Here is a 14,575-nt window from a genome sequence, read left to right as displayed (position 1 = left end):
AGTCAACAGCTACAAGCAAATCGTATTGATGCTTGCGCAATCAATCTGTGTGCACTTTAGTAGCTAACCAGCACTTGAGGAGGTCCTAAGATTGAGGTAAGGTGCTACACCAATGTGAGATTTTTGGTGGGCAATAATTCATCAATTTCTTCCATTGCCTTGGGTGTAACGAAGTCTATTTTGAAGCTCAATCCCCAATAATGTCATTCTCTCTCTGAAAGCAGGCTCCTAAATTCTCAGTCCTGAGCCAATTCAATATCAGTGGTCATCACAAATGATTCCTGCCCCATTCCTATTGGCATCTCAGCAACTATGGTCTCTGGCTTTTAACAAAGCAATACTGTCTTATCCTCATTATATATCTGATGATGTTTAGTGTTGGGCTGAATGCTTTGAACCAGAAACCACAGACCTTGGAATATTGGTGTAGAGAACAAATAGAAGTTATGTAGCTAGATTTGCTTTATATATTGTGTGTAAAACAGGCCAATTTCTCCACCTAAGTGCCATGATAGGAGAATAATTACCTTCGTACTGTGCTTAAAGTCAAACCAAATTAGGGCCATTCAAGTTAATAATCTCCCCTTGAGTCCAGAGGAAGTTTATCATTTCACAGAGTTGGAAAACATTATCAGAAACCTGATGGAATATCATACTGGAGCCATGGGTCTCTGCAACCACATCCCACAGTGTGGTGCACCTGAGCAGCAATATCCTGGTGAAGAAGGATCCAAGTGTTGGCCCTTCAAAGCTGAGCAGGGATTCTGACTTGAAATGAGGACAATGAAAACAAAGAGTCAACAATGAAGACTGGGCAGTGGACTCTGCAGCAGTCACAGTAAATGATTGGCTTAAAGTTTGGGTTAAAGGTCCTCTCATGTTAGACCCAGCAGATCTTCATGAGAGGAAGGGAGGAGACTGGAGGAGAATGGATAAACACAAGAAACATTTTGAAATGTAATCACCATTCAATGAACAGAACACAATCTCATGGGAAAACAATAGTTATCAGGTCAGGACAAGTTTATTGTTATCTGATAGTACAAGTACAACCTGACAAAACAGCGTTCTCAGTACTTGGTGAAAAACATGCAGACACAATCAGACATAACACAGGTATAAACAATACATGTTCAGGACAAGTATTTCATCTATACAAACAAATAAATATTGTTTCATGAACATGAGAGACTTGGATGGTTAGTGTGAGCAGTTCCTTTAGTTGTTCAGCATTCTCATTGCTCATGGGATGAAACTGTTTCTCAGCCTGGAGGTGCTAGCTCTGATATTCCTGCATATCTTCCCTAACAGAAGTGGCTGAAAGATGTGTACAGGGTGGAAAGGGTCCTCTATGATTTTGTGTGCCCTCTTCAAACAACATTCCCATAGATCACATCAATGGTGGGGAGGATGGAGTGGTGGTGGGGGGGGGTTAATGGAGACTCCAGTGATCCTCTCTCCCACTCTTATGGTCCTGTGGATTGACCTCCAATCCATTTCTCAATATCAACCATTCCACACTGTGATGCAGCAGGCCAAGACGCTCTAGATAGAAGGTTGACATAATAGTGGTCAATAGCCTTGCCCGCTTCAATCTTCTCAGGAAGTGCAGTCACTGTCTGCCTTCCTGACAAGTAAGGAGATGTTGAGTGTCCACTAACAAAGCAACTGACCTGGGATTAATTGTGAGCTTCAGTGCTGTCTGTGTGGTATCTGGACATTCTCCTTGTGATCACATGGGTTTCCTCTGGGTACTCTGGTTTCCTTCCAAATCTCAAAGACATGTGGGCTGGTGATTGGCCACTGTAAATTTCCCCTACTGCATCAGTGAGAAAGCCAAAGGGAGTAATTGATGGCAATAATGGGATAATAAAGCAGGTTCAGGAAAGATTAATATGAAAATGAATGGTTGATAGCACAGACTCAATGCACCAAAGGGCCAAGCCATGGTGTTTAACTCTCTGGCTCAAGGATACAAGGATGTTCAGATTCCTTGTTAAAGAGGCCATTGTAAGTTACCCCTAGAGAGCACTGGTGAGTGATGGAGGCGAGATGAATTAATGGAAAAATGGGAAGGATAAAATTGGATGACTGTAGTATTAGAGTTAAATGTTTTTAAGAGTCATTATGGACTCAAGGAATCAAAAGGCCTCTTTCTGACTGCACATTCTTTCATATTATATCATGGTTTGCAAAAAAAAAATGAATAATGCAAGAAGCAACAGATATGGTAATATTTATCCAGCTGGGTACCTTGGCCTCACAGAAAGAAAGTGACAAGGTGAAAATTTCCTTACAACGCTCAAAAGAGTCACAGAAATCCTGACTCCAGTTCAGCCCTCCTACATAGATCATTCTGCACTCCCTGATGACCAGCACTTTCTACCCCACCTCTCATGGGGCACCCGTTCACCTCCCCATCATTTAAACTTATGGAATTTAGAGATTGTTGAGTCTGCCCAGTATGGACTGGAAGGAAACCATAAAAATATCTGTGGCAATGAAATAACATTAGTTGGACTCCAAGGACAAAAGGTCATGACCAAAAGAAGCACGAGTGAGCACTTTTAGAAGAACTTCCAACTGCCAAGTAGGAATGAACAGAAATGCCATCTTTTATTGAGATGGGTTAAATTTTTCTTCAAAACACAGGTGAAGTTTAGTGGCCAGGACATTGATCATCGAAAGTAATGAAAATCCATGTTGCTTCTTCAAATTAGACCCGAAGATGGATGGAGAACAAATTTGCTGGAGTTGTTAGAGAAAAATAAAACAGATAATAATGATAAAAAGGAGCATTTTGTCACCAGATACTTGAAAGGCCATTTTTTATAGAAATAGCCCAATACAGTACAGTAGTCCCTTTGATGCAGCTTATCCATGGTAACTACATTGTTTCTGAAGGGTCGCATTTTCCTGCATTTTCTATAAATTTTCCTCGAAAATTTCCTATCCATGTACGTATCTAAATATATTTCCAATGTTTAATTGTACCTCCCTCTACAATTCCTCTGGCAGTTTATAGCATCTGCACACAAATGGATTCCTTGTTGGTTTCTTCACCAGACCATGAGTCAATGTCACAGGATCAATAGCAGGATCATTTGTGAAGTCTCGCTGTGAGTTAGATCATGATCTCACACAAAATTACCTTCCACGTTTCTTTTTTTTTTATTTTTCACACCATAAATCACAATAGTCATGATATACACTTTTTCTTTTTCACACATTTACAGTGACTTTTTCTCCCCCCCCCCCCTCCTCCCAAGCCACCCCCCCACCCCCCACCCCCCTCTCATCCATTTTAGGTATACAATCTAGGTTGCATTAATTCAGTCAGACAATGTTGTATTTCAACAAAGATACACCAGAAATTCTACAGAGTCCATTCTTTTCTTTCCTTCTCCTTCCATCAACTTAGGTAATGTTTGTCCCCGGTAGGTTTTCGCTATTGTATTTAATGTAAGGCTCCCATACTTGTTCGAATATTTCAATATTATTTCTTAAACTATATGTTATTTTTTCTAATGGAATACATTTATTCATTTCTATATACCATTGTTGTATTTTCAAATTATCTTCCAATTTCCAGGTTGACATAATACATTTTTTTGCTACGGCTAGGGCTATCTTAACAAATCTTTTTTGTGCATCCTCCAAATCAATTCCAAATTCCTTGTTTTTATGTTACTTAGGAGAAAGATCTCTGGATTCTTTGGTATATTGTTTTCTGTTATTTTATTTAATATCTGATTGAGATCATCCCAAAATTTTTCTACTCTCTCACATGTCCAGATTGTATGAATTGTTGTTCCCATTTCTTTTTTACATCGAAAAAATCTATCAGATACTGTTGGGTCCCATTTATTTAACTTTTGCGGTGTAATGTATAGTCTGTGTAACCAATTATATTGTATCATACGTAGCCTCGTATTTATTGTATTTCTCATCGTTCCAGAACATAATTTCTCCCATGTTTCCTTTTTTATCTTTATATTTAAATCTTGTTCCCATTTTTGTTTAGTTTTACCATTTGTTTCCTCATTCTCCTTTTCTTGCAGTTTAATATACATATTTGTTATAAATCTTTTGATTAACATTGTATCTGTAATCACATATTCAAGGTTACTTCCCTCTGGTAAACTCAAATTGCTTCCTAATTTATCTTTCAAGTAGGATCTCAGTTGGTAATATGCCAGCGCTGTATCTCCAGTTATTATAGAGCCGCACAATTAAGATACCTATCAGATTTTTATCAAACAAGGGAAAAACCAGACTGGACGAGATTAGAATTAGATAAAATAGGGGAAAAGATACCTGAACACATATTATATAAATGGGACGAAAAATTGGTACAACATAGAACTTCTCCAGTATTACATCATCTCCTCAATATTTGGAAGAAGATTCATGTAGAAAGAAATAAAACAAATTATCAATTACCAAAACTAATATTGACGCAAAATAAGCTACTCCCCTTTTACAATAGACAACCTTTCCTTTAGAGAATGGGAAAAAAAAGGGATTAAAAGAATAGAAAATTGTTTTTCAGGAAGTAGATTCTTATCCTTTGAACAAATGAGAGATAAGTACCTTCCACGTTTCTGAAGAGTATTGTTATATGATGATATCTGATGCAACTTCACAAATTTACATCACACTGGAATTCAAACTAAAGACAATAGCCCATGTGATTTTTGAGCCAGTGTAACTATAATGAAGCCAATTTTCTGAACAGCAGGAGGAACAACTCTCTAAAAAACATTTGCTTTATTAAGCTGTCACCTCAGAACAAGGCATTAAATTAAACAAACATAGGAAGCATTAAACAATTGAGGTAGTCACAATTATAAGATAAATTGTGTTATACAGCTCTTTCAGTTTCAAGGGACTGACTATTTTGCACTTTTGGACATAGAAAGTTACCAACAGAAATTCTGACCACATTCTCTGCAATGGCCCTTACAATTCTTGTTAGGGACAGGATAAAGATAAGAACAGAAAATAGAGATACCAAATGAAAGACAATGTTGGTCTTTGTGTTACATGCACAGTAACATTATGATTATAACAATATTTAACTTGAAAACCTCCATTTTGGGTACTGATACGAGCCCAGAGGACCCCAAAATCCAGCAGCAATAGATATTCACCAAAACAAATGGTTACTTAAAAAGTTCCTTTTAATTATCTTTAAACATAAAAACAGAATCACACTAACTTAACTAAACTAACTTAGCCCCTTCCTAATTCTAAGCGCACGTGTATGTAATGTGTGTATACGTTCATAAAATTTCTTTGATTCACAGTCCAATCTCACTTCTCATACCTCCAAGTTTATTGGTTCTTATACGGTGCACAGAATTTAACATTTATGAAGTTCACCTGGCTTTGGTGCTTGAAAGGTAAATGGTTACCACTCAGGAAGGTTCTTGTCAGTTTTCAGAGAGATTTGTTGTTCCTTGGATACCCACAACTGATTCCTTGTAACCAACAACCTCAGTGACTTGCCAAAGAAACTTGCCCCTTCAGGGTTTTCCAGATAAACTCCTTCAGGTCACCACAGAGTTCCTTTTTGTGAAACATTAGGCAGCCAGTCCTTTCCTCTTGTATGAGCCACAAGGGCTTTGACCAGGCAGAACTAAGGACTCACAACCTGTCTTCCAAATGGGGTATTTCCACAATCTTTCAAGTACCTAGAACAGCAAGTTCAATTCCAGACAGCCTGTGGCTTCAACAAGTTATTTTATCTGTTGCCTTTTTGTAAACAACAATCCATTAGTGAAGTCTCTTGGGCACTCTCCAAACTTTCACAAAGGCTCTTGGTGCCAGTCTGTCTAGGGCTAGCATGAGCAGAGCTACAGTATTTTAAATAAGATCTGTTTTAAAGTGTTTGTATGTGACCTACACTAAAAAACTTGCCCCAATTTATCTCTCAAAAACATATCTATAATCTGTCACAGTGTAATGTAATATGGTCTGCATGTGGACTCAAGTAAGGTTTACAGGCTGAATCACCAACAGAAAATCTGTCTTTTCATTTGTTGAAGCCACTTGACATCTCCAAAACCTCAGTAAGATTCTTTTTCTATAATTTATCAATGATACAGATCCAAAATGTCAGATCTCATTAATTTTTATATAAAAGAGTAATATTTTATTAATTCTTTCAAAAAAAATTCTTCTTGAAAGGAACGCCATGATAGTCAAATATCTTTGATGATAATGTTCTCAATCATCACCCCACCTCTCCAATTTCATCTCTGTACATTACATGATGCTGGCTTAAACTACAGTAATTTCTTGAGAGTTGCAAATCAATACCTGTAGTTCAGATGACTAAATACTTTAGAAAACAGTGGCCAGTACTTTGTGTGCTTGAATATGGCAAAGTAAATTAGGAAAAAAAATAGGACTTCACAGATCTAGTTCACTTATGAAATTTGTTTACTTTGAAAGGTGATTTGGCTTCTCTTCTGAGACTCACAAATAAATGATGGAACCTTAAAAGTCTGAAGCTTTTGTATCTCACACCTGCTGGGTTGTAAATTCTTTTGCACTGTTTGAGTATATAAACATGTTTAAACTGAGCATGGAAGTGGTTGTTTCCAACTCTGTGGAGATATCATTGCAAAAGTGATACTCAAGAGATAAAGTAAATATGGACTGAGCAATAACAGGTGGGAAACCTACTGCCCGAGATCTAAATTTATCTGTACATCGACATTGCCAGCCGCCCCCACAACCCCCTCCTAGTCGGACGCAGTCAAAAAATGAGGCCCACAATTCAACCACTGACTCACCCTCTGGCCCACGCATGGTAAAAGGTGCCCCACCCCTCCCCACCCACCCACCCACCCACCCACCCCCTGCAATGTAACAAATTGCTGTGCACTTTAGAAGGAAAACCATTTGGTAATATAACCAAAACAATGCCCTGAGGTGAATGGATGGACCATGATCCTCAAAGGCTGTCCCCCAGGCACAAAATGCAAACAGCAAAATTAGCTTCATTAGAAAAAGCTCTTTTTGTAAATTTTCCATACATGTGGTTTGCAATTAGTTAATACCACAATAATTTTTTTTTTAAATACACTACATAATATTTGTAAACTCTCCCCTTCCCTAACCATCCCCCTCTCTACCCCATCCCCAAAAAGAAATTATTTAAAAGTACAATAATATAGTAATGTAAAATTTAAAAAAAAGGAAATCTTCAAGGATTGCTCAGTGATGTACAATCAAACACATAGGACATTAACCAAGCTTCTATATAGTCAGTTTAAAGAGGATCAATGCAGGGCTCAAGGGAAAGGATGGAGACTATTTCATATTTATACCGAAAGTTTGCATACAAGTTGCCAAATTTGCACAAATATACTGTTGTAGCAGGCCCACAGTGCGGAATAGCGAACCGCCATCATCAGATCACAGACTTACCTAACAAATCACAGGCTAGCAGTGATGGGCACCAAAGTACAGTGAGTAGATCAGATGAAGCCCCTGCCGAAAGGCTCATAGCTTTAACCTGCTGGTCCTGTGGTCCAGCAGCTGTTCACTAATGAGCTCATCAACAGGCAGAGAATAAAAGGTCTGTGTATGTCTGCAATAAACCAGTCTTGAGTTGACTACCTTTGTGTGTGTTTGCCTTTATTTAGTAGCAGCTACTACTAGTCTGGAAAAACAACCAACTGAAAAACCTCACAAAGATAAGCGTATACAGAGCCGTTGTCATACCAACACTCCTGTTCGGCTCCGAATCATGGGTCCTCTACCGGCACCACCTACGGCTCCTAGAACGCTTCCACCAGCGTTGTCTCCGCTCCATCCTCAACATCCATTGGAGCGCTTACATCCCTAACGTCGAAGTACTCGAGATGGCAGAGGTCGACAGCATCGAGTCCACGCTGCTGAAGATCCAGCTGCGCTGGATGGGTCACGTCTCCAGAATGGGGGACCATCGCCTTCCCAAGATCGTGTTATATGGCGAGCTCTCCACTGGCCACCGTGACAGAGGTGCACCAAAGAAAAGGTACAAGGACTGCCTAAAGAAATCTCTTGGTGCCTGCCACATTGACCACCGCCAGTGGGCTGATATCGCCTCAAACCGGGCATCTTGGCGCCTCACAGTTTGGCGGGCAGCAACCTCCTTTGAAGAAGACCGCAGAGCCTACCTCACTGACAAAAGGCAAAGGAGGAAAAACCCAACACCCATCCCCAACCAACCAATTTTCCCCTGCAACCGCTGCAATCGTGTCTGCCTGTCCCGCATCGGACTTGTCAGCCACAAACGAGTCTGCAGCTGACGTGGACTTTTTACCCCCTCCATAAATCTTCGTCCGCGAAGCCAAGCCAAAGAAGAGTAGCAGCTACTACAAATTGGTGACCCCGAAGTTAAGATTCAACAAATTTGAATCATATGGAAAAGGAGGACATTTCAACAGCAGCGACAACTGCCACCACCACGACAGTTAATGCAGTTGGGCTTCATTTGCCTCCTTTCTGGACACATCAACCTTGAATTTGGTTTCTTCAGGCTGAAACCCAGTTTAACCTTTGGGGTATATGGCGGAAAACAAAAAATTTTGGCATGTCGTGAGTACATTGGACACGGCCATTGCATCGCGAGTAAGCGAATTTAATAGACAATAGACAATAGACAAAAGGAGCTGGAGTAGGCCCTTCGGCCTGTCGAGCCAGCACTGCCATTTTACAGATCATGGCTGATCACTACCATCAGTACCCCTTTCCAGCCTTATCCCCATAACCCTTAACTCCTTTGCCCACTAGAGTCTTATCTAACTCTCTTTTTAACATAATCAGCGAATCTGCCTCTACCACCCTCTGTGGCAGAGCATTCCACAGATTCACACTTCTCTGGGTAAAAAAAAATGTTTTCTCATCTCCATCCTAAAGGGCCTACCCTGTATTCTTAAACTATGCCCTCTAGACCTCGTCTCCCCCATCATTGGGAACAAGTAATCCGACTTCACCCTGTCTATCCCCCTGATGATTTTGTATACCTCAATCATGTCCCCCCTCATCCTTCTAAACTCCATCGGATACAAGTCCAGTTTATTGCTCATCCTCTAGCAGAAGACCAGTACACCAGGTTCTGTCAGTTACTTCTTGACACGTTGGATCTTACTAGGCATGAGCGTGGCATGTGTCCTTTGAACATGGAAGACCAAGGTGTCAAGAATCCATCAGACCTGATGCTAGCATTGTCAGATGGTCATTCCCATTGTCTGCTTTTTGAAATCTTATTTCTGTCAAAACTTCCAGCTCATGTTGCCATACCCATTGGTAACATGGATTTCCACCATTCCCATAACATGGCTCGAGAGGCTGACAGGTTCTATCGTACTCCTACACAAGGGTCTGCCCGAATACATCCAGATTTTGCAGCAGAAGCATCTCCCGCATCCTACCAGCCTCCTGTATCTGCAGTCCAATCCAAGAGGAATGTGCTGATGTACATTGAGAGTGGTGTTTTTACCATCGCTGCTGGGGAAAAACTGCCCATAAGTGCATCCAGCCATGTACCTACTATTAAAAAGTCAGGAAACAAGAGAGCCGGCTGCCTGTAGTGGCCTCGGCACTACAGGCCTATTGTATCTTCAGGACGATCCGGGTAAGTGCAAATACCTTGTAGACACAGGTGCCGAACTTAGTTTGATCTCGCTGACCTATTTTTGAAAGACGCATAAAAAACACCACTTGACCCTGTGAGCAGTGAATGGAACTGCCTTTCCAAGTTTCAGCACTAGACGAATCACAATCGGAATAGGTGGAACCATGTTCCATTGGAATTGTGTCCTCGCTTCTGTCACTCAACCCATTTTGGGTGTGGATTTTTTACGTTCCCAAGACTTATTGGTAGACGTAAAATGCAGAAAATTAGTTCACGCCACCACCTTTCAGACATATTCACTGGCGTGCATCAAGGGGGGAGTTTCACAGCCCTGAGTACATGCGTTACACAAGGACGCATATACTGCATTACACAATGAATTTCCCCATATTTTCACCCCTAACGTCAATGCCTCAAGAACAGCCCATGGTATGTCTCATTACATAGACACATCAGACCCACCGGTCCATGCCAAGGCTCATCGTCTGGAGCCTGATAAATTGCCGCAAGCAAAGGCAGAATTTAAAGCAATGGAAGAATTGGGTATCATCCGACGCTCAAACAGCCCTTGGGCCTCACCTTTGCACATAGTACCCAAGACGACAGACGGGTGGAGACCCTGTGGTGACTACCGTAGACTTAATGATGTCACTACACCTGACAGATACCCAAATCCACACAAACAGGATTTCACCCCCCATCTGCAACATTGTTGCATATTTTCAAAGATTGATTTGGTTAAGGGATATCATTAGATACAGATTCATGAGAATGATATTCCCAAGACAGCAATTATTATACCGATTGGTCCTTTTGAATTCCTCAGAATGCCATTTGGCTTAAAGAATACCGTGCAAACTTTTTAGCGACTTATGGACGCTCTTGGCAGAGATTTAGACTTTGCATACATTTACTTGGACGACATCCTTGCAGCAAGTCAAAATGAGCAAGATCACCGCCTGCATTTGTGCCGCCTTTTCCAACGGCTCCAAGACTTTGGTCTGACAATTAACTTTGACAAATGTCATTTTGGCAAGTCAACCACAGAATTCTTAGGGCATAAAATTACAGCAGACGGCATATATCTGTTATCAGTCAAGGTAGATGACTTCCGTACATTCTCCAGACCTGTCACCATCAAAGAGCTACAGAAGTTTTTGGGAATGATAATTTTTTTTTTATAAATCACAGATTTATTCCCAGGATTGCCGACATCCTGTGACCCCTGTTTGACATCATCTTTGCTCCAAACAAAAACATTACCTGAACCGCAGAAGCAGAGGCCGCATTTATGTCCGCCAAACAGGCATTAGCCAAAGCAGCAATGCTTACACATCCAAATCCTGAAGCTGCTTTGATGCTTATCACAGATGCCTCAGGAACAGCTGTGGGTGCAGTTCTGTAACAATACATAAATGGCCATTATCAGCCCCTTGCCTTCTTTAGGCCAGCGGAAATGAAGTACAGCGCCTTTGATAGAGAACTATTAGCATTTTATCTGGCTATAAGGCACTTGCGTTTCATCTTGGAAGGTCGACATTTCACTATATTCACAGACCATAAACCATTCATTTTGCCTTTAGCAAAGTCACAGATCCTTGGTCGGCAAGACAACAACAATATTTGTCCTACATTTCAGAGTTTACTATGGACATGCGTCATATTTCGGGAAAGGACCATCTTGTCGAAGATGTGCTCTCTAGATCAAGTGTGTGCCATATTCAAGGTGGAGTCAACATTGCTGAACTGGCTGCAGCACAATCCGCGGATCCAAATATACAGGCATACAGTACAGCTATTACTGGACTCTACATTCGACAGGTGGCACCACAACAAGGTAGCCCAGAACTCCTTTGTGATGTATCGTTGGGCTATCCTTGACCATTGGTCCCATTATCTTGGAGACAGCATCTTTTTGATGACATTCACAATCTATCACACCCATCCATCAGGACTTCAGTCAAAATAATGTCAAACAAGTACATGTGGCATGGGCTGAAAAAAGATGTCGCACAATGGGCACAAATGTGTATAGCCTGCCAATCTGCGAAAATTCACCACACCAAGGCACCCCTGCAGCCTTTCCCAACAATACACAGAAGATTTGAGCATGTGCACATGGATCTGGTTGGACCATTACCAGTATCACAGGACATGAGGTATATTCTCACAGTAGTAGACCGCTTCACACGCTGGCCAGAGGCCATTCCATTACCAGTCAGTGATACTGAGGCATGTACTAGAGCATTCATCTTAAATTGGATTGCTAGATTTGGAGTGACTACACAGAACTTCTGACCATGGACCACAGTTCACCTCAGCATTGTGGGCATCCTTGCCACCTATGTCATGTTCCCTCAGGATCTGATCCCAAAGTGCGACCAGGGATAGTATTTGAGTTGGTACTATAGACACATGGATATGAGAAAAATAGAGGTTATGGACTGTGAGGAAGGGAGGGGTTAGATTGATCGTGGAGTTTATTTAAATGGGTCATCACTACATAGTGGGCCAAATAGTCTATACTGTACTGTGCTGTACAGTTCCATGTTCTAACACAGAACAGTACATCACAGGAACAGGTCCTTTGGCCTACGTGCCAAGCATGATGTTAAATTGAATTAAACATCTTCTGGCTTCACATGTACACATCCCTCCAATCTCCGTCTATCTAGAAACTTCTTAACCCTTATTGTAGTGTCTGCTTACACCAATATTTCTGGAAAACCATTATACACACCAACCAATCTCCATGTAATCTCACCTTGCACATCTCCTTCAAACTTATTACCCTCCCCTTTCCCTCCCCACCCTGAGAAAGGGATTCTTATTGTCCATACAATTTTATCAATTTTTTATAATCTTCTGCATTTGATCTTTACAAAAGTAGAACAAAAAGGATACTGAAGAATTTCTGATTAATAAATTATATTAATGAATTAACTGATTAAATTAAAGGAATGATGTGGTGCTCCTCAGATTTTTCTGGTGAATAGGTAGATATTAGTAAGTTTCTGGACTATATGGGGCAAATGAGTCCTGCTCCCCCCGACCTGGAACATCTGGTGATCAAGTGTCATCCATTCTACCTGCTGAGGGAGTTCACCGCCATCATCCTGGTCTCAGGGTACATTCTACCCCAGGCCAATGTCAGGCTGGCGCTGGAGGGACCAACCACTGTGATAAACAGCCATGAGACGGCACATCCTGATGCTTTCCCGGTCATTGTGGGAGATTTCAATCAGCCCAACTTGAAGAAGTCTGACAAACTACCACCAACACGTCACATGTGAGACCAGGGGAACCAACACACTCGACTACTGCTACACCATCATGAAAAACGCATACAGAGCCATACCACGATTGCACTTCGGCAAGTCTGCTCACCTGGCTGTACTTCTACTCCTGGCATACAAGCAGAGACTGAGGACCTTAGCACCAGTGGTTAAGACAGCGAAGGTGTGGTCGAAGGAGGTGGAGGAATGTCTGCAGGACTGCGTTGAATCGGTAGACGGAACTCAAGAACTCATCCATAGACTTGAATTAATATGCAACAGGTGTCACCATCTTCATTAAGACATGCATGGATGAATGTGGCCAACGCATTCTGATCCCCAATCAGAAGCTCTAAATGAATAAGAGAATTTGCATCTTGCTGAGGGCGAGAACAAGGGGGATTAAGGCCAGGGAATGGGATCCTTACAAGAAGTCCAGGTACAACCTGCAGAAGGCCATCTCTGAAGCAAAGTGGCAATTCTGGAGGAAGCTTGATTCAGAGACAGATACACATCAAAGATGGCAGGGAGTGCAGGCCATTACAACCTACAAAATGAAGGTGAACACTATAGATGGCTGCGATGCTTCACTACCTGATGAGCCAAACACCTATGCCCTCTTTGAGAAGAAGGACTAAACAGTGCCTACTAGAATCCCTGAAAAGGCTGAGGGTCCAGTAATTTCTGTCTCTGAGGGTAATGTCAGAACATCATTCAAGAGGGGGAAACCACTGCAAGGTGTCAAGCCCTGATGGCAAGGTACTGAAAATCTGTATCAACCAACTAACCAGAATGTGTTTCATTCTCTCATTGCTATAGTCAGAGGTTCCCACCTGGTTTAAAAGGTCATCAATCATCCCAGTACCCAAGAAGAGTAGTGCAAGTTCCTCAATGACTACTGCCCAATAGCACCAACTTCTACTGTGATGAAATGAGGTTGGTCATGATCAAAATTAACATGTACTTAATGAAAGATCTGGACCCACTGCAATTTGTCCATCATCACAATCACTCCACAGCAGATTCAATATCACTGACCCTCCACTCAGCTCTGGACCATCTCAAAAACAATAATTCATACATACAGTTGCTCTTCAACTACAGCTTATTCTTCATTACCATTATTCCCTCAGTACTGGTCAAGAAGCTACAAACTCTAGGCCTCTGTACCCAACTCTTCAACTAGATTCTTGTCTTTCTAATTGGAAGACCAATCAGTATGAATTGGAAACAACGTCTCCTCCTCACTGATCATCAATACAGGCGCCCCACAAGGTTGAGTGCTTAGCCCATTGCTCTATTTGTTATACACTCATGACTGTTGTGGCCAGGCACAATTCCAATGATATCTGAAAGTTTACTGATGGCACCACAGTTGTCAGCAGAATCATAAACGGCAATAAGGAAGTGTACAGCAGGGAGTAGATCATCTCGTTGAATAGTTTAACGACAACAACCTTAGGCTCAACATTAGCAAAACCAAAGAGAAGATTGTGGGCTTCAGAAGGAAGTCAGGGGAACACGACCCAGACATCATTGAGGGCTCAGTAATGGAGAGGATCAAAAACTTCAAAGTTCCTGCATGTCAAAATCTATGAGGATCTGTCCTGGAGCCTCACCGTGGATTGAATCACAAAGAAGGTTCACCAGCAGCTATACTTTGAGT

Source organism: Narcine bancroftii, chromosome 2 (assembly GCF_036971445.1).
Source record: "Narcine bancroftii isolate sNarBan1 chromosome 2, sNarBan1.hap1, whole genome shotgun sequence".
Lineage (NCBI taxonomy): Eukaryota > Metazoa > Chordata > Chondrichthyes > Torpediniformes > Narcinidae > Narcine > Narcine bancroftii.
The sequence above is the reverse complement of the archived record's forward strand: the minus strand, read 5'-3'. Positions refer to the sequence as shown.